Raw genomic sequence first — 25,081 nt, 5'->3', positions numbered from 1 at the left:
AAGTCAAGAACTGAGGTTTGGGAACCTCTGCCTAGATTTTAGAAGATGTATGGAAATGTCTGGATGCCGAGGCAGAAGTTTGCTGTAGGGGCGGGGTCCTCTTGGAGAACCTCTGCTAGGGCAGTATGGAAGAGAAATGTGGGATCAGAACCCCAACACAGAGTCCCTACTCGGGCATTGACTAGTGGAGCTGAGAGAAGAGGCCCACTGACCTCCAGATTCCAGAATGGTAGATCCACTGACGGCTTGAATTGTGCACCTGAAAAAGCTGCAGACACTCAACACCAGCTCCTGAGGGCAGCTGGGAGAGAGGCTGTACCGTGCAAAGTCACAGGGGTGGAGCTGCCCGAGACTATGGGGACCTACATCTTGTATCCAAGGAGATCATTTTGTAGCTTTAAGGTTTGACTGCCTTGCTGGATTCTGGACATGCATGGGGCCTGTAGCCCCTTTGTTTTGGCCAATTTTTTCCATTTGGAATGGCTGTATTTACCCAATGCCTATACCCTCATTGTATCTAGAAAGTAAATAATTTGCTTTTGATTTTACAGGCTTATAGGCAGAAGGGACTTGCCTTGTCTCAGATGAGATGTTGGGCTGTGGACTTTTTAGTTAATGATGAAATGAATAAAGAGTTTGGGGGACTGTTGGGAAGGCATGATTAGTTTTGAAATGTGAGGACATGAGATTTGGGAAGGGCCAGGGTGGAATGATATGGTTTGGCTGTATCCCCACCCAAATCTCATCTTGAATTCCCCCATGTTGTAGGAGGGACCTGGTGGGAGGTTGAATCATGGAGGCAGGTCTTTCCTGTGCTCTTCTCATGATAGTGAATGAATGTGACTTGATCCTTCTTGCTTTAGGCCTCTCCAGCTATAAGGAACTGTAAATCCAATTAAACCTCTTTCTTCTGTAAATTGCCCAGTCTTGGGTATGTCTTTATCCAGCATCATGACAACAGACTAATACACCGTTGCAAGGCACATAGCTCTATCCAGAAAGGGCCCAAGCTGGGGGTTTAATCATTTGCAGTCAATTTCTTTCAATTCCTTTTTTGAAATATACTTTAAGTTCTGGGATACATGGGCAGAATATGCAGGTTTGTTACATAGGTATACATGTGCCATGGTGGTTTGCTGCACCCATCAACCCATGATCTACATTAGGTATTTCTCCTAATGCTATTCCTCCCCTTGCTCCCCACCCCCTGACAGGCCCCAGTGTGTGATGTTCCCTTCCCTATGGCCATATGTTCTCACTGCTGAACTCTTAATTATGAGTGAGAACATACAGTGTCTGGTTTTCTGTTCTTGAGTTATTTTGTTGAGAATGATGGTGTCCAGCTTCATCCATGTCCCTGCAAAGGACATAAACTCATCCTTTTTATGGCAGCATAGTATTCCATGGTGTATATGTGCCACATTTTCTTTATCCAGTCTATCATTGATGGGTATTTGGATTGGTTCCACGTCTTTGCTATTGTGAATAGTGCTGCAATAAATATACGTGTGCATGTGTCTTTATAGTAGAATGATTTATAATCCTTTGCGTATATGTCCAGTAATGGGATTGTCTATCAAATGGTATTTCTAGTTCTAGATACTTGAGGAATCACCACATTGTCTTCCACAATGGTTGAACTAATTTATACTCCCACCAACAATATGAAAGCATTCCTGTTTCTCCACACCTCTCCAGCATCTGTTGTTTCCTCACTTTTTAATCATTGCCATTCTAACTGGCATGAGATGGTATCTCATTGTGGTTTTGATTTGCATTTCTCTAATGACCAGTAATGATGAACTTTTTTTCATAAGCTTATTGGCCACATAGATGTCTTCTTTTGAGAAGTGTCTGTTCATATCCTTTGCCCACTTTTTGATGGGGTTGTTTTTTTCTTGTAAATTTGTTTAAGGTCCTTGTAGATTCTGGATATTAGCCCTTTGTCAGATGGATAGATTGCAATTATTTTCTGCCATTCTGTAGGTTGCCTGTTCACAGTGATGATAGTTTATTTTGCTGTGCAGAAGCTCTTTAGTTTAATTAGATCCCATTTGTCAATTTTGGCTTTTGTTGCCATTGCTTTTGGTGTTTTAGTCATGAAGTCTTTGCCCATGCCTATGTCCTGAATGGTATATCCTAGATTTTCTTCTAGGGTTTTTATGGTCTTATGTTTAAGTCTTTAATCCATCTGGAGTTAATTTTTGCATAAGGTGTAAGGAAAGGGTCCAGTTTCAGTTTTCTGCATATGGCTAGCCAGTTTTCCCAATACCATTTATTAAATAGGGACTCCTTTTTTATCTTTGAATTTGTGTTTTATTAGTGAAAATTTATGGAAAAATGGGGCTGCTCTCCAGGGCCAATTCTTGGCTATCCACTCCCTGTCTTCTGCTGCCCCACCCCACTGCTGACCATGTACCTGTGCATTGCTGCAAGGTTACATGGCTAGGGGTGGGGGCATATTTTGCTCTTACCCTTCTCATAGAGATGAGCACAGGTGTGGAAAGAGTAGGCCAGACATTGAGCCTCCTGTGTTTCAGGGTGGGTCAAGGCACTAACCCCAGCTGCCCACCACTGCCATGGAGTATCAGGCTGGCAACATGCAGAGGGGTTCCATGTAGAATTTGGAAAGCCTTTGAAGTCACCTGTTAGCCATGGGTTGAGGCACGAGGCCTGTTGGAATGGGTGATTTTCCTAACCCTGGTCAGGGACCAACATTTTTATTTGCACTGGGTCCCCCAAAGTGTGGGATATACAAATTGTAGCCAGCCCTGCCTGCAGTGACATTTGAGAACTACTGACCTAGCTGATAGATCCTTGCCTCTAAATATCTCCTCCACTCCTCTCACTTGTAAGTAGATTCTTTGGATGATGGCTGTGGCATGTTGACAGCCACTTCATTCTTGGCCTGGACTGGGTGGCTAATTGTCCATCTGTGGGCAGCATTTCAGAGTTTGGAAAGCGCTCTTCCACTGTGTGTGTGTGTGTGTGTGTGTGTGTGTGTGTGTGTGTGTGTGTGAGAAATAGTTTCATTCTTTGTCTCTTTGCATGATGGCTGTGGCATGTTGACAGCCACTTCATTCTTGGCCTGCACTGGGTGGCTAATTGTCCACCTGTGGGCAGCATTTCACAGTTTGGAAAGCACTCTTCCATTGTGTGTGTGTGGCGAGGGGGTGGGGGGCGGATATAGTTTCATTCTGTGTCTGTACCTAAATCTAATCCCCACATATTGAGGGAGGAATCTGGTAGGAAGTGATTGGATCATGGGGGTGGTTACCCCATGCTATTCTGGTGATAGTGAGTGAATTCTTATGAGACCTGACAGTTTAAAAGTGGCAGTTTCCCCTGTGCTCACCCTCTTTCCTGCTGTCTTGTGAAGACTGTACCTGCTTCCCCTTTACTTTCCACCATGATTGTAAGTTTCCTGAGGCCTCCCCAGCCTTGTGGAACTGTGAGTCAATTAAACCTCTTTTGTTTATAAACTATCCAGTCTCAGGTAGTATCTTTACAGCAGTCTGAAAATGGACTAATACAGAATGAAAGTGTATTGTGTATGTGTGTGTCTGTGCATGTATGTACACATATATTCATCTCACTTTCTCTAGCTTGGCAATCTTGAAGCAGCTTAAACAGGTTTAGTTTAACAGATTGAGCCCTTATCCAAAATTCTAGGAATCAGAAGTGTTTTGAATTTTGGATTTTTTAAAATTTGCATTATATAATTATTGGTTGAGCATCCCCAATCCAAAACTGGAAATGCTCCAATGAGCATTTCCTTTGAGCATGACCTTTAGGTGTCATATCAGTGCTCAAAAAGTTTCCGATTTTGAAGCATTTTGGATTTAGATTTTCAAATTAGTGCTACTCAACCTGTACTTTGGATTTTCAGACAAATCTAGGTACAAGTCCCAACTCTCTCCATTTCTGACTCCATGGTTTTGAGAATGTGAATTACCTTTCTGTACATCTAGTTCCTCATCTGCAAATGAAGATAATAATATCTACCTACCTCACATAACCTCCTTTAAAGATTAAATATTGTTACATAATTAGAGTTCAGCAGGAATCAGGTGATCAGTTACTATTTGTCCCTTTCCTCTTTCTCACCTGCACCTTAGAAGTTGAGAATTGACACTAGGGGGCAATGTCTTAACCAAGAATACCTGTTTAATAGGGGCCAAGCCTGGCATTCCTCTGGTCAGGGTCCCTTCCATTGTTCAAAAGGCAGCCAGATCGCAATAGGGAAAAGCCCTGAAATAGATAAATAGCGGTAACTCTGGAAATCTGGTAGTCTGATTCTTAGGGAGTGAAAATTGAGCACATGAGACTGTTCAGTTCTGACAGACGAGAAAAAAAAAAACACTGAAATGGGAGAAAAAGAATAGATGGGGAAGGTAGAAAGCACCAAGGGCAAACATAACCTCTTTCCCATTTCTAACACATTGCAGTCCCTCCCTTTAGAGAAGCCCACAGACTTTTTGTCACCATGTCAGCTGCATTCACAAAAGCAGAATCAGGCATGTTTTAGACTAAGAATCAGGAGACCTGGATTTCATCTCAGATTCTCTCTATATAACCTCATGACAGTCACGTCCTACTCTGGAACCAAATGTCCCCATCTTTTAAATGCATTGGACTAGATGACTTGTTAAAGTCCTGTCTAGCTTTGATACCATTTTTTAATTAGAAAAAGTATAGGTATACAAATATATTCTGTAAAAAGTGGGTAAACACCCATTCAAATAGACTGGGTCCCTTCAAAGCAGGGGCTTTGGGAAGGCCTGCTTTGTATGAAGTCCATGGATGCCGATTCCATGGGCAAAGCCATTTGCTGGGAGTCTATGATGGCTGATCATCTGCTCATTCTTGTATCTCTATTCACATCCAAGGAGGCTTCACTCGAATAGGCTGTGGCTGGACTTCATGAACAGTAACAGACTCAGCCATTTTCATGCATGGTGTTTCAACATTCATCTCCAAACAGAAGGAATACAGTGGGCTGTTGTGATGAAAATTCTGTGGAGAACTATTTATGGCTGTGTTTTGGTTTACCCTCAGCCTAGTACACAGGGTACAGTTGAAAACAGCCTCAGCTGAAAACACTCTCTTGTCTTTCAGGGCAAAATTTCCAAATTTTTACGTGAAGGCCTGTCAGCTCCAGGCCTATTGCCCCTGTGGCTGCCTACTCTGCTCACCCTGAGAAACACAGTCATCCCTCTCTCCTCCTCCTCCTCCAGTTTGGCCTCTGAGTCATTCCTAGCAGAGGCAAGGCATGTATATGTATTAAAAGCACATAATTAGGGATTTAGAGTTGGACAGACTTGGGCTCAAATCCCAGTTTTTCTACTTTTTGCTATCTGACCTTAGGCGAGTCACTTAACCTTTCCAGTTCTCAGTTTCACCAGGTGAAACTGGAAATAATTGTACCTTTCCAACAAAACTGTTTTCAGAATTAAAATGAGACATATTGCTGCAGATAAATCCTGATAGATATCCTTCGTTGTGTTTCTCTCTGTCTCATTCTCAATCATTTTGGCCTGATCCATAGAAACCAGGCTTTGATCTCAATTTCCCTTCTTTAGATTTGATCCTCTTTCTTACCCTGTGCTACGGACTCCCCAGAGTTGGGGGTGGGTGGGTGCAGGGCTCTGCCTGTGCTGTCATCACTTCTGCCCAGGGACCTCTGACTGCAAACAGGAATCTTCCCTTAAATGGACAGGAAATACAGGTAATGATAATTAATTTTATTAGGCACTTTCTATGAACTCAATTAATTATTATTCCTTCTTCATAATGAACCTAGAGGTAGGCACCATTATCAATTTAATTTTACAGATCAGGAAACTGAATGTTGAGGAGGTTAGGTCCAAAGTCACAGGGCTAAGAGTGTGGAGGCCACATTCTACCCTAGTGTTTGACTACAGAGCTTTCTTTTAACCCAATCTCTTGGCTATTGAGAATTAGGATATTCTCTGTATATTCATTCCTGTCTTTTTTGATACTCATCACCAGAGTAGCTACCATTTCTTGAGTACCTATAATCATTACATAAATTATCCCGTTAGACTTGCCCTGCAATCCCATGAAGTAGATATTTTCATACTCATTTTATAAATGAGAGAGTTGAGGTTGGAGTAAGCACATTATCCAAAGTCAATAGGCTGTCAAATGAAAAGCCCCAAATTCAGACACCATATATGATTTATTAGTAGTTCCCTGAATACTGTCCTATTATATTTGTCAAGTACTTACAAACAGTGGCCCATGTAACAACTCTATGAGGTAGATAATATTAACACTCTCATCTCATAGCCAGGGAAACAGGGGCAGAGAATAATTAAGAAACTTGCTCCAGGCCTCACAAGTAGAGTGACAGAGCTGGGTTATAACTCCAGGCAGTCTGGCTCAAGAGGCTGGGCATTCAGCCTCTAGTGCTGTGTTGCCTTAAGATGAGAAGGATGCCAAGCTGAGGTGAGGAGAAGAGGGGATGATCTCAAAGGCATGGGGAATTTACTCCTGTATAGGCAGGAGGCTCAGTGAGTTTATGAACTACCAATGCTCTGAAGAAAGAACTCTCCACTCATGTAGACAGGAGCCATCCCCCAGAGCCCTGGCTTCCCTCCTCCGAAAGGGGTTGGCCACCGTGGAGAATTTTCCAGAATTGAGCAATGGTGTAGGTGTTTCGTTTCCTTTAGGTCCACTGAGATGTATCATCAGGAAATTGCCTCAGACTCTCAAGCTAGATGTGCCTTCACCATTTGGCTACAAAAATCCTCAGAAGAGATGGAAGTCAGCAGTTTTAGATGACTAGTTGCATTCAAAGGTCCAGGGGAAAAAAAGATCTTTAACCAGAAAAGGCAAAACAAACATGTACTAAGCAGATACCAAGTGCTGAAACATGGGAAATGTGAAACCTCACAATATCCCTTTGAAGTTGTGATTAGCTCCATTCTACAGAGAAATAAACTAAGGCTCAGAGCAGCAAAGTTAAACCTCAAAGTCAAGTGGTAAGTAGAGGAAGCTGGGTATGATCCAATGCTCAGATGACTTCAGGTTACATGCTTAGTATCTAGCTCCTTGCTTGCCTGTGGCTGATCCTGAGGGAGTTTTAGAATTTCCCCATAATTAATGATGAAATTACTAAGAATGTCTTCAACAAACACAGAGACCTGCCAGCCTGGTGTATTCTGATCAAAGCTTTGCCTTGGGTAAAACACTTACCTCCTCAGTCCTTAGTTTACTCCTGGGCACATAAAAGTCTAAAATATTTTCATTCCGAAAAACACAGCTTCAAGAAAAGAAATAGTTTCAAGGGAACATTTCCAAGAAATCCTGATGTCATAAAGGAAGAAATTCACAGATGAAAGTTTATGAAGATTTAAAACTTCTGTATATCGTAAGCAAAGGTAGATGAGAAGGGACATACTATAAGAATGTCTTCAATATGTAATGACAGAAAAAGAATTGGTATGTAGAGTAGATAAAGAAGTCCTCTAAATCAATGAGGAAAAGACAAACAATCCTATAGGAAAATGAAGAAAAGATATTAAAAGGCCATTAACAGAAAAGTGTTTGATGCGTATAAAGAGAATGTTCATTCTTACTAGTAATGGGGAAAGGCAAAGAACAATGAGCAGTCATTTTCTGCCCCAAAATTGGCAAAAGTATTAAACAACTGACAATATCCAGCACTGGCAAAGGCACAGGGACATCATTGGCAGGAATACAAATTGGGACAGCTTTTTTGGAGGACATTTTGGCCACAGTTAACAAAATTTTAAATGCACAAATCCTTCCACTAGACATTCCACTTTTTTTTTTGTATTTTTCCAAAAGAAATTCTCATATTTGTATATAAAGAACCACACCAACAATGATTTTTGTGTCTCTGTAATAGCTAAACACTAGAAACTACCTAAAGGTCTATCAACAAGACATTGGTTAAACAGTTTTCTACATATGCAGATTCTGGAATTATTGTCAGTATGTAATAGACATGGGGCAGCTTTATATGTATTAATATACTCCAAAGTATCTTGTAGATTAAAAAAAAGCTCATCTCTTTTTCATCCTCTACTATTTGAATAGTACAGTATTCTATTATACAATCTCTGCTATATGATCTATATATATGTATATATATATGTGTCTGTGAATACACCAAAAAGATAAGACAGACATATAAAATGCAAAATAGTGATTACTTTTGGGATCAAGAGAGGTTTGTGCCTTTCACTTTTACTCTATATTCCTACATTGTTCATGTTTTTACAAAGTGAGTATATTCCTGTCATTTTTCAATTATCTAAAGAAAAGCAAGCTTGCAACAGAGACAGAAACACTTGCTTTGTGCTTGGGGTTATCTGCTGTTCACCCAGGATTGAGAAATCCTCTGACCCAGTCCCAGGACTGGGCTCGCTCTTCTGCTGATAGGAATAGTAAAGATGCTCAGCTGGAATCCATCTTACCCTCATTTTCTCCAGTTTCTGTAAGTGCTCGCACATCTGAACATGTGTGCACATAAACACATTCCTGTCTAGCACACATACTCAGAGAAACTACCGCGTAGGCTAGTTCAACAGCCTGAGAGCTTTTGAATCATGAACCAGAGCAATTCTTGTCATCTTGATAAAACACGTACACAATCACACTCCAATACAACTACAACAAAAATAACAAATTGTCAGGCTCCATAAGCAGAAGCCTTGATTTAAACCATAGAGTCCAATGGGCACACATTGGACGTGAAGCTCCTTAAATAATGGCTCTGCTAGCCTAAAACATATCAGATGTTCCTTTAGCCTTAGCTCGCCCAAGACATAAACTATGTGTTCAGGGGAAAGCAAAGTCAAATGACTCATGACAGAGTTTGTTTTTAGTATGAATTATTTTTTCTGGCTCCTTGCTTTTAAAGACAGATCCTTTTCAGATGGGCTGAAGCAAGGACTGCTGGGAGCTAGGCTCATGAGACTAGCCTTCCTATTCTTCTGCAAGTTGGAAGGAGATGCCCAGGGAAGGAGGGTTTATTTCCCATTATCTGACTCCCATGATGCACTTTGCTGCTTCTTTTTTCTTTCAAAACCGTGCAATGGCAGCTAGCTGGGTGAAATGGTGGAAAGAACCCTGGAGTCTGAGACTGGAGCTCCAATTGCCACTTTGCCATTTACTAATTGTTTGATGCTGGGAATGTCACATCACTTTTCTGTTCTGGGTTACACTTTCCTTAAAGAGGAAATGGGAATAGTAAGTATTGCAAGGGATTGTGGTGGGGGCTCAATGATTTAGTCTAAGCAAAGTGCCAGGCACATGGAAGGCACTTAGTAAGTAGTACTGGACAGAACCCCTCAGGACAGAGATGGTATCCTATTTACCTTGGTATCCCTTGGACTTGTTGGAGAACCAGACAGAAAATATCTGAGGAAGAAAGGCAGCAATGAAGGGCTGCAGGAAAAATCATAACAGTAACATTCTTTGTATTTATCATGTGTCAGGTACTGTTCTAGCTGCTTTACATGAATCTCATTAATTATTACAAACAGCCCTCTGAGCAGAGGCTCCCTATGTGGAATATAAGGAAAGGCAACATCTGGAATAGCCAACTTCTCAGATCACTTTAAAATAACAGACGTAAGTGGGGAAGAATATGCAGTGTGTTCAACATAGGTGGTGAAGAGCCAGAACCCTCCTAGGCATGTGGTAGATTAGGGCAGCTTCTTAAGGTACTGTGGAGGAGTGAGTGCCCCAAGGACAGAGAGCTGCCCAGCCAATGCCCATATACATTCAATACCTCTCCCTCGTCAGCAGTCATAACTAAGAGAACACAAAATTCTAGAGTTGGTAGAGACTAAATTTAGACACTGCCTGGCATAGTTCCACTTTACAGGTTTGAGGATGGCTAGTTGTTCAAGGTCACACCACAGGTAAGTGGTACAGTGGAAACTATAATCTGGTCCCTACTTTCCAAGCCAGCTCTCCACCTCTGGCATCTAGACCACACTAACAGCTTCTCTCTCATCTATGTATATCCTTGACATTTTGACTTATTTTTTCATTCGTTTATCCCGTAGCTCTCACCTAAGCAACGTTCAGGATAAAAAGAAATATTTGTCATCAGCTATGTACGGTTCCATTGAAAAAACCATCCCTAGAATAAGATGAATGCCTAGCCTTTTCTCCTAATAAATCACTGACTAATCTACTTGGCAAGCAAATTTATGATAAAGATATAGGTCTCCATATGAGTCTGCCTAGATGGAAATAATGGGCAGAATTTGGAATAGTGATTTCCTAGGGTTAGTTAATAAAAATGTCTTTTGGCTTTTTACCTCTGATATAGTTTGGCTCTGTCTCTCCACCCAAACCTCATTTTGAAATGTGATCCTCACGTGTTAAGGAAGGAACCTGGTGAGGGGTGATTGGCTCATGGGGGCTGTTTCCACTATTCTGTTGTCATGATGGTGAGGGAGTTCTCACGAGAGCTGATGGTTTTAAAGTCGCAGTTCCCCCCTTCTCTCTTTCTCCTGCTGCCTTGTGAAAAAGGGGCCTGCTTCCCCTTCACCCTCCACCATAACTATAAGTTTCCTGAGGCCTCATCAGCCACGTAGAACAGTGATTCAGTTAAACCTCTTTTGTTTCTAAACTACCCAGTCTCAGGTAGTATCTTTATAGCAATGTGAAAACAGACTAATACAACCTCCATTTCATGAGTTGCTTCTGTAACATATGTGGGAAAAAATCACTCACTAATTCATTCATTTATACATTCATGTACTCATTCATTCACATTGTCATCCAGTACACAGTTGAGTTCACCTCTGAGTTCATGAATCCTTTGTCCCCAGGTTTAAAATTCTACACACACTCTTTCCCATCTCAGCCCCTCCACACATACATACAACACATGCACACACACGCACATACACAGACACACAGGCACACAGACACACACACACACACACACACACACACACACACACACACAGAGATTTGCCTTTATTTGCACCTCCAAGTCCTGACTGGACTCAACTGTCACTTCCTTTGGAACATTTTCCCTGCATCCCCAGAGCTGAAGCATCACACACTGTACTATACTATACTATTTTATGGTATTACTCTTCTGCAATACTGTTGAAAACTTGAGAGCAGGGGCTGTGTCTTTCTTGCTCAGAATCATATCTGTGAATAGAGAGATGGGCCTAGTACGAGTGGTTGGCACATAGATGGCACTCAAGAAGTATCTATCGATAAAATGAATGGAAGAAAGAAAAATAACTGACGAATGATTATGATCTAAGGTCTGTCCTCAGTCAATTTCCAGTGTAGTGGAGAGGCAGACATTAAAAAAAGAGTCACCATACTTGTGTGAAGCATGATATCTGAGGTCTGTTCTGTGCTGTGGAGCACTGAGGATGCACTGTGCTGGGATTCCACTTCTGTCTTATGTTCATCTTACCTGACTTTAAGAAAAAAACGTATGGGGCTATGGGTATATATGGAAGATACTCAGGGTATAACCTTTCTTAGGCTAATTATCTTGCTGTGTCCCCCGATACCCAACATTCCCGGTGGATGACATCTCAGGACTTTGCCATTCCAAATCATTTCTTTGAATTCAGAGCCTAAGACAGAAAATACAAGAGTGTTGGGGAGCAGAGGAAGAAAAAAGACAGAAGCCCCACAGTATCCTTCTTACTCAAAACATTCTAGCCTCCCTGCTCTTTTTGCTCTTCTTCACACATGTTCAATTCATTCCTGCCCCAGGGCCTTTGCACTTGCTGTCCTCTCTGTCATTCAGGGCTCATCACAAACATCCCTTCCTCAGGAGAGCCTCTCTTCCACTCACACAGCCAGCCCTTCATACCCAGTCTGCCATTCGATTTTGCTCTCTGGTATCACTTTTCTTTCTTTTATAACATTTCTTGCAACTTGAAATCAATATTACTTGTTGTTCTGCTGTTTCTTAGGATCTTCCCAACTAGAACGTAAGTTCTATGAGGGCAGGTATTGCTGGACAAAACTGGACACACTCAGTGAAGAAAGGAGACAGGTGTCAGACAGAAAAGGAGAGGTGCACACTCCAAAGGGAGAGAAAGCTAATGAGGCTAAGAAAAGTGACTTTGACTCCCATGCAGTTTAAGGAAGAATTAATAATAGAAACTTATTGCACACTATCTATGATAAGCTCATGTCCTACTTTGTTGAAGTTTCCTTTTTGGAACACATAAGTGTTCTGTTAATGTGTGTGAAATTGGGATAATAACAGCTCCTGTCCTATGGTGACTGAGTTAATTCATGCAAGTGGTTAGAACAGTGCTTCACATATAAAAACATCATAAATGTTGCCTGCTATCATTGTCATCATCATCATCTATACAGAGATAGGACAGATAGGTAAAACAGGTCTATAAGAATTATGTGCATTGCAAATAATTATGTGCAAGAAAATACACTGTATTTGCTTATTCTTTTCGAAATGATGCTTAGAATTTCTACAGTGTACAAAGTTAAACATGTGCCATCTATTTTGAACTTAATGTAGTACAAAAGCAGTTTTACAAGAATTGTTTATCAGTGTTTATGTAATCAAAGAATTTTAATGTGTTTGTAATAGACACATTTACGATTGTTTTGATCAAGAATTTAAAAGTTTCAAGACATATAAACATGGAGAAGCATGTAAGGACTCTGAGAAGCTATAAGAAATAATGGTATCAGTGGAGAGAACAAATAGGCTAAAAGTCTGAATGACAACTTCATAAGGGTGAATATGGATATAGATATTGAACAAGGAAAACAGAAGAAATGGAGATGTGAGAAGCAAGACATTAGCACAAGTACAACAAGTCTAAGCTCTGCCTGCAGTCATCACTTCTCTGCAATCACTGCGGGAAATGCCTGTTACAAAGGCAGGAACAGCAGGCAAACTGCTGCAAATAAGAACCATAATTAAACATAAGAGTAAATATGTTGTTTTATTAATAACTTAAAAAATCTGCTAGAATTCTGTATGTTACTCCAAGTTTGGCTAGTTCTTAATTTTTTTAAAAACCCTCTTTTTATTTACCTCCTTTTTAATGTTTGCAGATCAGAAGCCTGGTAAATAAAACTGGAAACCTGCCTCGCCCAAGGTACCATTTGCCTTCTTTCTCCATTAGCCCCAATGACCCACAAATACTTTGTCTATCCATGTGAAAGAGCAGAGGGATTGTTTTTGAAAGATATTTAGCAGCCCATGTAATGTTCCCTGAAGCCCCTAGGTGTCACTATTGCAAAACTAACAGAAGCCTGAACCGTCAAAAAGAAAAAGTACCTTTAATATAAAACACTTTCAATAACTATACATAAGGCAGACATCATTTAACACAGAAGCTACAAACAATTTAGTATCTCTAAGAGAATTTTTAATTTCCTTTTAAACTCAAAGGCTCACCCCAAGAAGAAGAAAAATATCATTTTTTTTTGTCAGAAAAAAATCTCTGCAGTTTTTTCTCCTAACATTTACACTGAGGGTCTCAGCTGAAACTCACGATACTGAGAGTTTGTGGTATAACTTGTTTTATACTCAAGATTAGCTTGATAGCACAAAAGAACTAGCTTTCAGAGTAAAAATATAAGAGAGTGAATGGGGGCTAGCTGGAAGGAAAAATGCAGCTATGTTAGTTTGATATTCAACCAAAAGCTTTAATCTTATTAAACATATTTAAAGATGGTTTTCATTTAGATCTGGCAGCTTGATTAATGGGGATGTATTAAATAATACCTGGCTGCTAAGAGTATATTTAGGAATCAGTGCCACATAAAACATACAACATGTACAATTCGGTTTCATTATTATTTAAGGTTCTCTGTTCTCTTGGCTGTGGGCACACACATTAAAAATTAAGTACACATACTCAGTGTATGCTCAGTGCTTTTAAAAGGCTTTCTCTTTAGACAGAAACATGAAATGGAAAATGAACTCAACTCTGGTGAAAGGTAATGGATTCATACCTTTGGGGACAGCTGTCCTGTTTATCAAAAGAAAAGAGAGAGGTGGGTCAGAAGTGGAAAAAAAAAAATTCCCAAGTGGTCAGCAAAGACAGATGCCCAACTTCAGAGAGGAGCTGAAATCAGTTTCTATATCCAGGCTTACTTCTTTGTCACAGTTGAGAGGTCGAATGAATGGTATGTTTAACCATGAGGCCATGGCGGAATTGAGATGCTGACTAATTCCCAGTGCATTATAGAAACATTTTGGTAATGAGGAGTTGAGGATGGGTGGGAGAGGTTGGGGGCAGGGGTGGGAAAAAGCATCTATAGTTTTTCTGGGCATAATGCTAGGTACTGATCAAGGGGTGAGAACTGAGGGGAGGGCATGGTTCTGACTAGCTGGGAAGATAGAAAATTACGAGGTAAAGAACCAAGTACCATAATAGAGTTCTACCCCGTGTTTTTGATGAAAAAAAAATGATACATATGACATGCAGAATCTTATCAATAAACTACCTTTCTCTCCTTTCAAAGGACATGAGGTTCCCTAATAATCTTTGCGCCAGACATCTTAGAGTGGCCAAAATATCATATATCACATTACATTTGTAAACAACCCAATGGGACAGGTAATAGTGTTAACATTTTAACTTTGGAAACTATGCTGAAATCCAGAAAAATACAGAAAGCATCTCAGCACTCAGAAGAAAAAAAAAGCACACTTTTTTGATAAAAGCATTATTGTCTCTATGTACAGATTACAGAACTGAGGCTCAGAGAGTTTAATCACATTACCCAAGATTACATAGTAAGTTTCAGAGGTAGGACTGGAACCCAAGGCTATCTTATTTGAAAACCCACTTTTAAAATCTTCGACTCTCATTGCTTCTCTGTGATTGACTGAAGACTTGGGCAGAAGAAACAAAGAAAATTGGGGGTGATGTGGAGGGGCACAGCAGTTCTATTTATCTCCCGTGTCACCCATTTGTAAAAGACTGGAAGACAAGGGTCTGATTTCTTCTCAAACACTGTTTCCCATTGCTGCTACCATCCACAACTGAGCTATCTATTTCCACCACTGGAAAGAAGTCACAAAAATGTTAAGCACACCAAAGACTTCCCAGTGATGATGGTTATAATCAGCAGACCACAGAGAATAAGCTATGTTGCATTAAGAATACAACCAAGAAGGAAGGAAATTCTGACACATGCTACAGCATGGATAAACCTCGAGAACATTATGCTAAATGCAATCAGCCAGTCAACAAAAGGCAAATGTTGTATGATTCCACTTATATGAGGTATTTAGAGAGTAGTTAAATTCAGAGACAGAAAGTAGAATGGTGGTTGCCAGGGGCTTTGGGAGGGGCAATACAGAGTTATTGTTTAATGGGTACAGTTTCAGTTCTGCAAGATGAAACGAGTTCTGGAGATGACGGTAGTGACGGTTGCACAATAATGTGAATGAACATAACACCACCAAACTGTACACTTAAAAATGGTTAAGAGGATAAATTTTATGTTATGTATATTTAAAATAAACAAACGAATACAACCAGGACCACCTTCTCCAAGGGTCATTTACAATTATTTACAATGTTCTCTTGCCTGGCACAATATGAAGCATGACTTTTAACATTTTCAAATTTTTGGAAGTAAAGGTATTTTTGTGGTACTTTCTTGCCACTTTTCTGGAAAGCAGGCTATCTGGAGGTAAAGGTTGTTTTTTTCTTTATGTAATTTTATATTTGCATGTTTCATATGGATGCTTGTCCTGGTTTGATCAGCAATGAACTGTCTGGCCATGCACAAAGCACTTCCCCTCTCCGGGTCTCAATTTCCTCATCTGCAAAACGAGGGTTTGTGTAGGATGATCTCTAAGGGCCCTTCCCATTTTCAGTTCAGATTCCTATTTTTTCCAAATGCTAATAGTGTCTACACTCTTAGGTATACATTGCTTATTATTTACACTTATCAGATCCTTTTGGCGAGCCACTCATTTCAGAAATACCTCCACTTGCTGCACTTTTCCTGGGGGCTGGACAGAGAGAGGAAGGACACAGTGTGAGGTAGGCAGAGAGAAAGCAGACAAGTGAAGGGTGTCTTGGAAGGAGCACTGGACTAGGAGTCTGATGCTGTAAGGTTTGGTCCTGGGCCCTTGCCACTTGCTCGCCACGTGAATCAGGAAGAAAGAAAGCATTTACTGGGGTCTTTTATGCATGAGGCACTTTTGTATATACTATCGTACTATTTCACACATTTTAGTGACTCTGGTCCTATCTTCCCAATTATTTTCTTTTCCCAAGTACTACCTGTAGTATTTATTAGTCATAAAATATTTTTCTAAATTCTGGAAAGAAAAAAAAACCTTTTCTTTCTTTTTAAAAGTGTCTCAATCTAGGTAAAAATGTTTATAAAACCCAGGTTTAATGTTAGTTACATTTTCTCTAATATCTATTAAAATGAATATTTAACCACTAGAAAAAGTGTGTCTACAGACTGGGTGCCGGGACTAATGCCTGTTAATCCCAGCACTTTAGGAGGCCGAGACGGGTGGATTACAAGGTCAGGAGTTCGAGACCAGTCTGGCCAACATAGTGAAACCCCATCTCTACTAAAAATACAAAAAAATTAGCTGGGTGTGGTGGTGTGTGCCTGCAATCCCAGCTACTTGGGAGGCTGAGGCAGGAGAATTGTGTGAACCTGGGAGGCAGAGGTTGCAGTGAGCTGAGATCGCGCCATTGCACTCCAGCCTGGGCGACAGTGCAAGACTCTGTCTCAAAAAAAAAGAAAGAAAAGGAATGTTACAAACTAGTATGTAGAATGCCTGAATGTCACTGGTGGTATGTGTGTGCATTTTGGAAGATGCCACTGCATCTTAACTTGGTCTCCATTTTTGGCTGCTAGTGCCCATGGAATTTACCAATTCACCCAATTCTGAACCAGCAGAACTCACAGCAATCTGCTGGTTCTTATATCTCTCATCTTTAGAATGAATATGTTCTAGAAAGTTACATAAACAGAACTTCCAAGATTTTTAGATTTCATACAATGGTAACACTTCCAAAATGACTTTGGAGACTAACTTTACAGTGTTAGAAAGTTTAATTTTGCCAAAAAAAAGCTTGAAGTTTTCTCTGACAAGATATATACATATGTGTGTGTGTGTGTGTGTGTATACACATACATATATAATGTATATGTGTGTATGTGTATATATATATAACCCACAGGACTTCCTACATCAAACAGTTGGGAGGGGGACGTCTCAGGATAATATAAGTCATTTAAGAAGAAAAAAATTAGCTTAAGGAAGAGCTCAACATTCTGTTTACTCCTCTGCATTTCTGACTAGTAAAAACTTTGTCATGGACCAGCCACTGTCCGGGCCCAGCACTGGCTGACCACAGTTTAATGGGCTTTGGAGTCAGGCAGATCTGAAAGTCCTGGTTTTGTACTAACTACATGTACAGCATTGGAAATCCACTTAACTCCTGTGAGCCTCAACTTCTCATTTGTAAACTGAGGATATTACTTATTGCCGTCAAGATTAAATACATTTGTAAGATGCCTAGCACAGTGCCTGACTCATTGTGTAGGAACTCATTAGGTGGTAATGACCACCTAATAACTTTTACCACTCTCATTGCATCTAGCAAGAAAGGCTGCTATGAGGATACAGGTATTGATCGACTTACGACCTATGCAACTTACGACCATTCGACTTTACGACCACAATCGCTAGCCACGACTGCTCTGCGTCTGGCAGCGCAAACGTTGCCCAGCTGGGCGTATAACAGTGCAGACCAGCTTCCGGCAGCACTACCATCTCCATGTGCACCATTTCAACTGTTATCCCAGACTCGGTACAGCAATTTGTGTTTTGTGTCTTGGATATTTTTCATCAAACCCCTCCCAATAAACTTCTTATACATTTCGATGCAATGGACCCAAACATCGAACAATTTGCAAGGATTGAACGGACGGCGCACGATGTGTTTCGTCCGTATCGTGAAATTTATGAAGAAAAAAAGAAACATACAATTCAGACAAAGCTCACCATGTTTATGAAAAAACCAACTCCAGTAACCCCAACTGCTGCCTCAGATGATGACATCAATGATCCGCAGCCAAGCACCAGCGGCCAATAAAATGTTTCGTACATGTTTATATATTTTGATATGATTTGCAATTGGGAAAATGTTTCCTATGGTATTTTTTACACCTGTATTTTGTATTTTTGTATGCACCTATATTTTGTAATTTTGTAAGTTTTGCAAATATTAAACCAGTTGCACTGGTAATGCAGTGTTTTACTTAAACCTGATGAATGTAAAAATAAGAAACAAAATGGTGTAGAGATGATACAAATGGCATAAAATGAACAAAGAAAATTATGATATATAACAATAATGAAAGAAAATTATGATAAAATATGACTTAAAGATTTTTATAACATCATTTCACAGTACTGTACATATAGCCTACTCAACTTATGACCAAATCGTGTTACGACTGGTCTGTCAGAACCAATCATGGTCGTTAAGTCGAGCACTAGCTGTACAACATGGAATGCATGGGCGAGTGTGCCACAAACTCCTATGTGTCGTGCAGCTATAACTCCTCCTTTGGGTCTCTGCTTAGAAGCTACTTTCCCAAGGAAACTTTCCTTGACCCACCAGGTTGGGTAAGAAGCCTCTGTCCCTGGTATCACGGCACCTGTCCTCTCCATCTTTTCCTTTGTCACTACAATAAAACTGCTGGCCAACTTTTTTCTCTCCCCAGTAGCCCCATCAGAACTCCGAGAGGGCAGGGAATATACCAATCTTGCTTGTCACTGTTTCTCCACTACCTAGCACATAGTCACTGCCACATACAGAACTCTTTTAATTTGTTAAATAGATATATGAATTGATGAAAGGATTAGCAGGAGTTTTCAAACCTGTTTTGAGGTACTGCGCTTAATGCCTGATTATCTTGGCTATGGGCTTACATCAGCATTTTTCCAATTTTGGTAGTTGAAACTTTAGCAAAGTAAGATGCTCCATGAAAAACTAATTCTTTGATCAAGTAAATTTGGGAAACACCATATTCTACATGCTTACCCAACTTAAGAGATTCAAGATGGATGTTTACATTTTAGTCTTAATAGACGTGTTGCTATAAAGACACCTAGTTGGAGCTGGGTGCTGTGAAGTGCACCTATAGTCCCAGCTATCTGGAAAATGAAGAGGGAGGATTTCTTGAGCACAGGAGTTACAGTCCAGCCTGGGAAACATAGTGAGACCTCATCTCTTTAAATAAGACATCTAGTTATCTTGAACATCTTAGCATTTTTCAAACTAATTCTTTCCAGAAATACTTTTTAATACGTCAAAGAAGACTCTGAGAAATCCTGGCCCGTAGAGGGCTTGGTCTCTGATAAAATATTTCTCATGACTTCTATCAGTTATTTGTCCCGGTTCTCCCTTCCCACTGAAAACTTCATAGCCAAGGATCAAAGGTGGCATGCATACTGGGCTTGACAAAAAGGCTATGTAGACAATATAAAGTTTGAGAAAACTGATAGATATGTGAACCAGTCCAGGAACTGACCAAATGTGTTTTGACATTGACTATGGAGGTCCTCACTTATATCACATGGAGCTTCCACAGTTCTTTTTTATTTTTATTTTTTTGAGACAGGTTCTCACTCTGTTGTCCAGGCTGGAGTGCAGTGGCATAATATTGGCTCATTGCAACGTCTGCCTCCCGGGTTCAAGCAATCCTCCCACCTAAGCCTCCCAAGTAGCTGAGGCTACAGGCACACACCACCACATTCATCTAATTTTTGTATTTTTTGTAGAGACAGGTTTTCACTATGTTGCCCAGGCTGGTCTCAAACTCCTGGGCTCAAGCAATTCACCCACCTCAGCCTCCCAAAGTGTTGGGATTACAGGCGTGAGCCACCGAGCCCAGCCAGCTTTCACAGTTCTATGCACGTACATGATTTCAATTGCTCTTCCTCCTCTTCCTTCTGCTTTTTCTCCTTCCTCTTCTCCTTCTCCACCACCACTACCATTACCACCATTAATATGGATAACACACTGCCTATGCCAGGCACTGTTCTAAATGTTCTCTCTATATTAACTTATTTAATCCTCACAACAATCTTATGAGGGAGGTGCTGATGCCACCTCCATTTTACAGAGGGGTAACTGAAGTGTAGAGAGGTTAATTAAGCCACAAGTTTGTAAGATGAGTAGAACATTTTACCGATTTATACTAAGAAATTTTACTGACAGAAAACTGAGACTGAGCATGTAAGCGATGTGTCCAGACGAAGCAGTCTGTAAACAGTCATGTCTGTCTTATTCCATTGCAAGCTCTTTCTACCACATCAAGCTGTCTCTTGGTGTTAATAGTATATTTGTGAATTACTTTATAGTTTACTAAGCACTTCCACATCTTTTATTTCATTTAAACCTTCTGACAATGCTTACACAAATATCTATCTTTTAGATTGTGAGACTGAATCTGAGAGAGTTCCCATTACTGGTAATAATAATGATGATAAAATTAATAACTGTCTTCTACTTTTGATGAACTGACTTGCTTAGGGCAACAGAGCTCAGCACGGGCAGATATGGGGCTCAGACTCAAGTCTTCTGATGCCAAGTCCAGAGTTTGTTCCACCCTTGGAAGATGGGTCTCTCCAATATGACCATAGCACGATTAGCCTAGCTGAGGCAGAGGAGAGAGGTTTACAGCATCAGCTTGGCATTCAGTTGGTGTGGCTTTTAAAATGACTCAACATCTGCCATCAATTAGACTTCCTGTTGCCACGGTGATAGTTTATTATTGCTAGGCTGATAAGACGGCCAATGCAAGAAGACTATCTTCCTCTTTTTCCCTCCAACTCTACAGCAAAGTTTCTCCCTAATCTTTTTTTTTTTTTTTTTTTTTTTGGAGTTTCGCTCTTGTTATTCATTTTTTTTTGCTTTTTTTTTATTTTTTTTTTTTTCTTTTTTTTGTCCTCTCATCTAACATAGTGGACCTTCTGCCATATGATAATGATACAGTAGTTCCCAAACTGGGAACCCTGTTGGACTCCTGACGATAATCTTTGGAGTTAATGAGAGTTTTTTTCCTTTTGCTTAAAACAGAGGATGTGTCAGACCAACTTTGGTTCAATTCATCTCTGACACTCATTAGCCCTCTGATCATGAACAAATTACATAATTATCTTCCCTGGACCTTATTTTTTCATTTGGAATAAGTGATAAGGAAACCTAACTGGTAGGGTAATTTTGACAATTTTCTGTAATAAATACAAAGATGTCAGCAATGTAGTGGGTAATCAAGAAATGACATAAGTTGTGATAATTAAAATAATAGCAGTTATTATTTACAAAGAGGTGAGATGAGACAGATTTAGAGTTGGGAGTTGGGGTCATTTACTTCTGTTCATGTACCAATAATTCTAATTTTTCCTTCCATTGAACCTGTTCTTTTCCTTTACAGCATTTAACCCAAGATATATTTATTTGTACTCTTTTTAACTGTCTCTTCCAGTCAACTGCAGACACGTTAAGGATTAGGACCATAGTTATTTTGCTTATCATTATACCTACGGGGGTATTTGTTGAATGAACGAACACATATTTACCAAGCAGCTACTCTATGTCAGGCTCCGTGTTAGCCTTTGGAGATGCAAAAATCACTTGAGCAAGATTCTTACTCTTGAGGCATTTGCATAAGGGGTCTGTGAAAATAACAAAAATAAAGTAACTGAGGCATTCATCTTTGAATCCAAAAGGGTTTTTTTTACAAATCCAATGACATAAATGGAATTAAATCTTCAGTAATCTTCTAGCATGAAGGACTGATGTCGGGGTGGTATGGATTATCTCAAGGCTCTAAGTACCAAGAAGAATTCAAACTGGTGGTGTTAAGTCCCCAAAGTAATCAGACTTTCCCTTTGAAACATACAGTTAAAAAAAAAAAAAAGAACAAAAAAGAAAGGGAAGGCTTTTCTGAGGGCCAGCTCATTGACTCCTCCCAGAACAGTCTGATCCCCTCTGCTAGTGAAGCAAGAGGTCAGATCCCCAGACGGAAAATCAATCTCCAAGAGTGGCTGGATAGAATTTCTAATTCTCCAGTGCCACGACACACAGTCTGTTTCCAGCCAAGGAGAATGGGGCCCAGAGGCGTTACCTTCCCCAACCCACTGTACATTATCAGGTTAAGCTGACACCCCTCCCTGCCTGGAGCACACAATGTCTGACAGTCGCACACACACAGGCACAGCGATCCCATGGTGAGGCCTTCCAACCTGCTTTTCTCAAGGTAGGCTAGGCTATTTTGAAGTGACTTTATTATTGAATTATTAAGTATCATTACTAAACATTTTAAACATTTTGGGTTATTTCCTTTGAAAAGATCTAGTCCAGTGCTTATGTTCAGCAGAGACCCCCCAAGGCTGCCAGGCAGTGGGGAAAGGGGGTGTGATAAATAAGCCAGAAGCAGCGTTCACCTTCTGTTTTATTTTTGAAAACCGGAGCCTGATTCTTTCAGTTTAAAGATGAGGAAACTGTGTCCCAAAGATGTAGACCTCTTGTTCCAGGTCATACACTGAGTTACTAGTAATGGAACAGACTCTAATGACAGAGGAATCAGTCTTTGAAAAATTAGAGCAAGTGAGAATCATTAAGGAGCAATTTAGAGTCAGAGCTAATGTGCACAAGTAAAGTTGTTTCTGGAGACACAGATCAGATTTTACCTGCTAGGAACTTTAAAACTCAGTTCATCCCCAGCAGTGCCACTGCTTTAAGTGGCTGCCTTTCTGTGTAACTAGTCATAGGTGGCTGCCTTCTTAGCCAGCTTCAGGGAGATTACAAAGTCTTTGTAAAACTTCATCTCCAGTCTGCTACAACACAAACGTACCCAGCACCGACTACCTGCTAAGGATGAGTAAGACTTGGATTCCTATCTGGAAGCTCACACTTGAGTAAGGTCAGCAAACACGGCAACATCTAACGCCAGAGCGAGAGATGCGCATATAGGGGTAGGGCTGTATAGAGATGGGCCTCACCAAGATGAGTTTCCCAGAGGAACTTTACAGAGATGGGTTTCAGTATTTCACAGTGAACTGACCACAGAGAAAATTTGGGTTCGTATCTGAGCTTCACCTCTCACTAGCTATCTAACCTTGGGGAAGCACTTGCTGTCTTTGTGATTCAGGTTCCTCGTGTGCAAAGTACAACTAATATCAGAATCCTATGGGATCGTTGTGAGGACTAAGTGAGTGAATAACCAAAAAGTGCTTAAATGGCAGCTGGCACACACTAAATGAATCCCCTCTCTCACTTTTAGGGGCCCCTTGAAGACAAGAGTCCCAGCGCCCCACCATACTATAATATGCTGGAACCTCACAAAGGCCTGTTGTTTCCTAGCCATTGAAACACTTGCTTCAATCTCCATTTTAGGATTTTCTATAAATTTCTCCTCCAGCCTCTGTAGCGGTTAGTCAGTTTACTGAGACGAAGACAACTGCAGTAGTCCAATTATCCAAACCAGTCTGGTTTGCCAAGATCTCTCTTCATCAGAGACGCTAACAGGTGAAAATGACAGAGCCAACTTGGTAGGAATTTCACTGCCATCAACTCCATCTAACACACAGGCTCCTCTAGGGCTAGATGTCAGGGAGGGGGTTGGGGGAGGGAGGAGAGTATAGATTTTGAGCTGGTACAAAGTGGCTTGCTCCCCATCTCTCAATGACATTGCTTCAGAAGGTGCCTTCTCCATCCTGAAATTCTCAAATGTCTTATTTTATAACACCCTGTACGCAAATGAACTGTAGTGAAAGAGGATAGCATTCTAGGGACATTTAAACAGTATTCCCCTTCTATTTCAGAGACTCTTCAAAACTGTTAGAGATAAGTAATAAACTTTTATTATTACTCACAGGTTGATTTTTTTACAAGCTATTTTTCTGAAGCAGAAAGCAGTATTTTCTAAGAAGCACTTAATGTTGTTAATTTTTTTAAAAGTGAGACTATTAGCTTGCAACATTTTTTTAAGACAGTTAAAGGATGAGGGAATGCTGAGCAAAGGGTACGCCCAAGACTGCTGATCAGATTCCTAATTGATCTGTTTGTGGTTAACAACCCCCACCTGTAATCAACTGTGGTCCTATCTATCCAACTTTCTCTTTCACTACTCCTGAACTAGGACGTTTCACAGGAGTCACTGTTGATCTCCGTTCTGTCTGCATCTCTTCCTTTGCTCTCACCAGCAACTCTATCTAAAGGGCCCTCTTCCTGCTGGTTTTCTGCCTTTTCTAAGTTAATGTTTCCACTCCAGCCCATTTCAAGCCCCATTTCTTACAAAAAGCCAGGCTTCTCTTTCCTGCTGGTAGTCACTACCAGAGAGTAGATTATGCAATGGCGCTCTCTGGTTTCAGGTCACTTTATATATACTTCTCTAACCCAACTGTCTGTTCTTGGAAGATGGGGAACCTGGCCTTGCTCCCCAACCTTTAAAAAAATTCTAAGCTGGGTGGGGTGGTTCATACCTGTAATTCCAGCACTTTGGAAGGCCAAGGCGGGTGGATCACCTGAGGTCAGGAGTTTGAGGCCAGCCTGGCCAACATGGTGAAACTCCGTCTCTATTAAAAATATAAAAATTACTCGGTGTGGTGGGGGCACCTGTAATCCCAGCTACTCGGGAGGCTGAGGTAGGATAATCATTTGAACTCAGGAGGCAGAGGTTGCAGTCAGCCAAGATCATGCCACTGCACTCCAGCCTGGGCAACAGAGTGAGACTCCGTCTCAAAAAAAAAAAAAAAAAATCCTAAAAAACACTTGGTCTTATACCACATATAGTCCAGTTCTTGTATGTCACCAAGTGGAAAGAACATATGCTTGGGGACAGAAAATCCTGCATTCAAATTCTGGATTTAATATAAACATTCAGTGTGAACTTGGGTAAGTTCCTTTACTTTTTTGAGTCTGCTTTCTCATCTGTAAAAAATGAACACAATAAACTTTCCACATAAACCTGTTCTGAGAATTAGGTGAATAAGGTTGAATATTGTTTCTGTAAGGTCATTTCTACAATACCAGGGTAATAT

At 40.5% G+C, this 25,081-nt stretch overlaps 1 protein-coding gene and 1 long non-coding RNA gene across 16 annotated transcripts in view; one reads left to right on the top strand and one right to left on the bottom strand.

Annotated features, from left to right (window-relative positions):
* The window catches only part of FGGY (FGGY carbohydrate kinase domain containing), a 432,024-nt gene that overhangs the window by 50,016 nt on the left and 356,927 nt on the right, over positions 1-25,081 (bottom strand). The gene's annotated exons all lie outside the window — the stretch shown is intronic.
* Positions 21,621-25,081, top strand: part of LOC108314906 — a 53,558-nt gene continuing 50,097 nt past the window's right edge. For all 3 annotated transcript variants that reach the window (XR_005202729.1, XR_005202730.1, XR_001829722.2), the window contains exon 1: positions 21,621-22,296. This is a non-coding gene — a long non-coding RNA (uncharacterized LOC108314906). The remainder of the gene's footprint in view (positions 22,297-25,081) is intronic.

The sequence above is a fragment of the Cebus imitator genome, unplaced genomic scaffold (assembly GCF_001604975.1).
Source record: "Cebus imitator isolate Cc_AM_T3 unplaced genomic scaffold, Cebus_imitator-1.0 Scaffold163, whole genome shotgun sequence".
Taxonomy (NCBI): Eukaryota; Metazoa; Chordata; class Mammalia; order Primates; family Cebidae; genus Cebus; species Cebus imitator.
The sequence above is the reverse complement of the archived record's forward strand: the minus strand, read 5'-3'. Positions and strand labels throughout refer to the sequence as shown.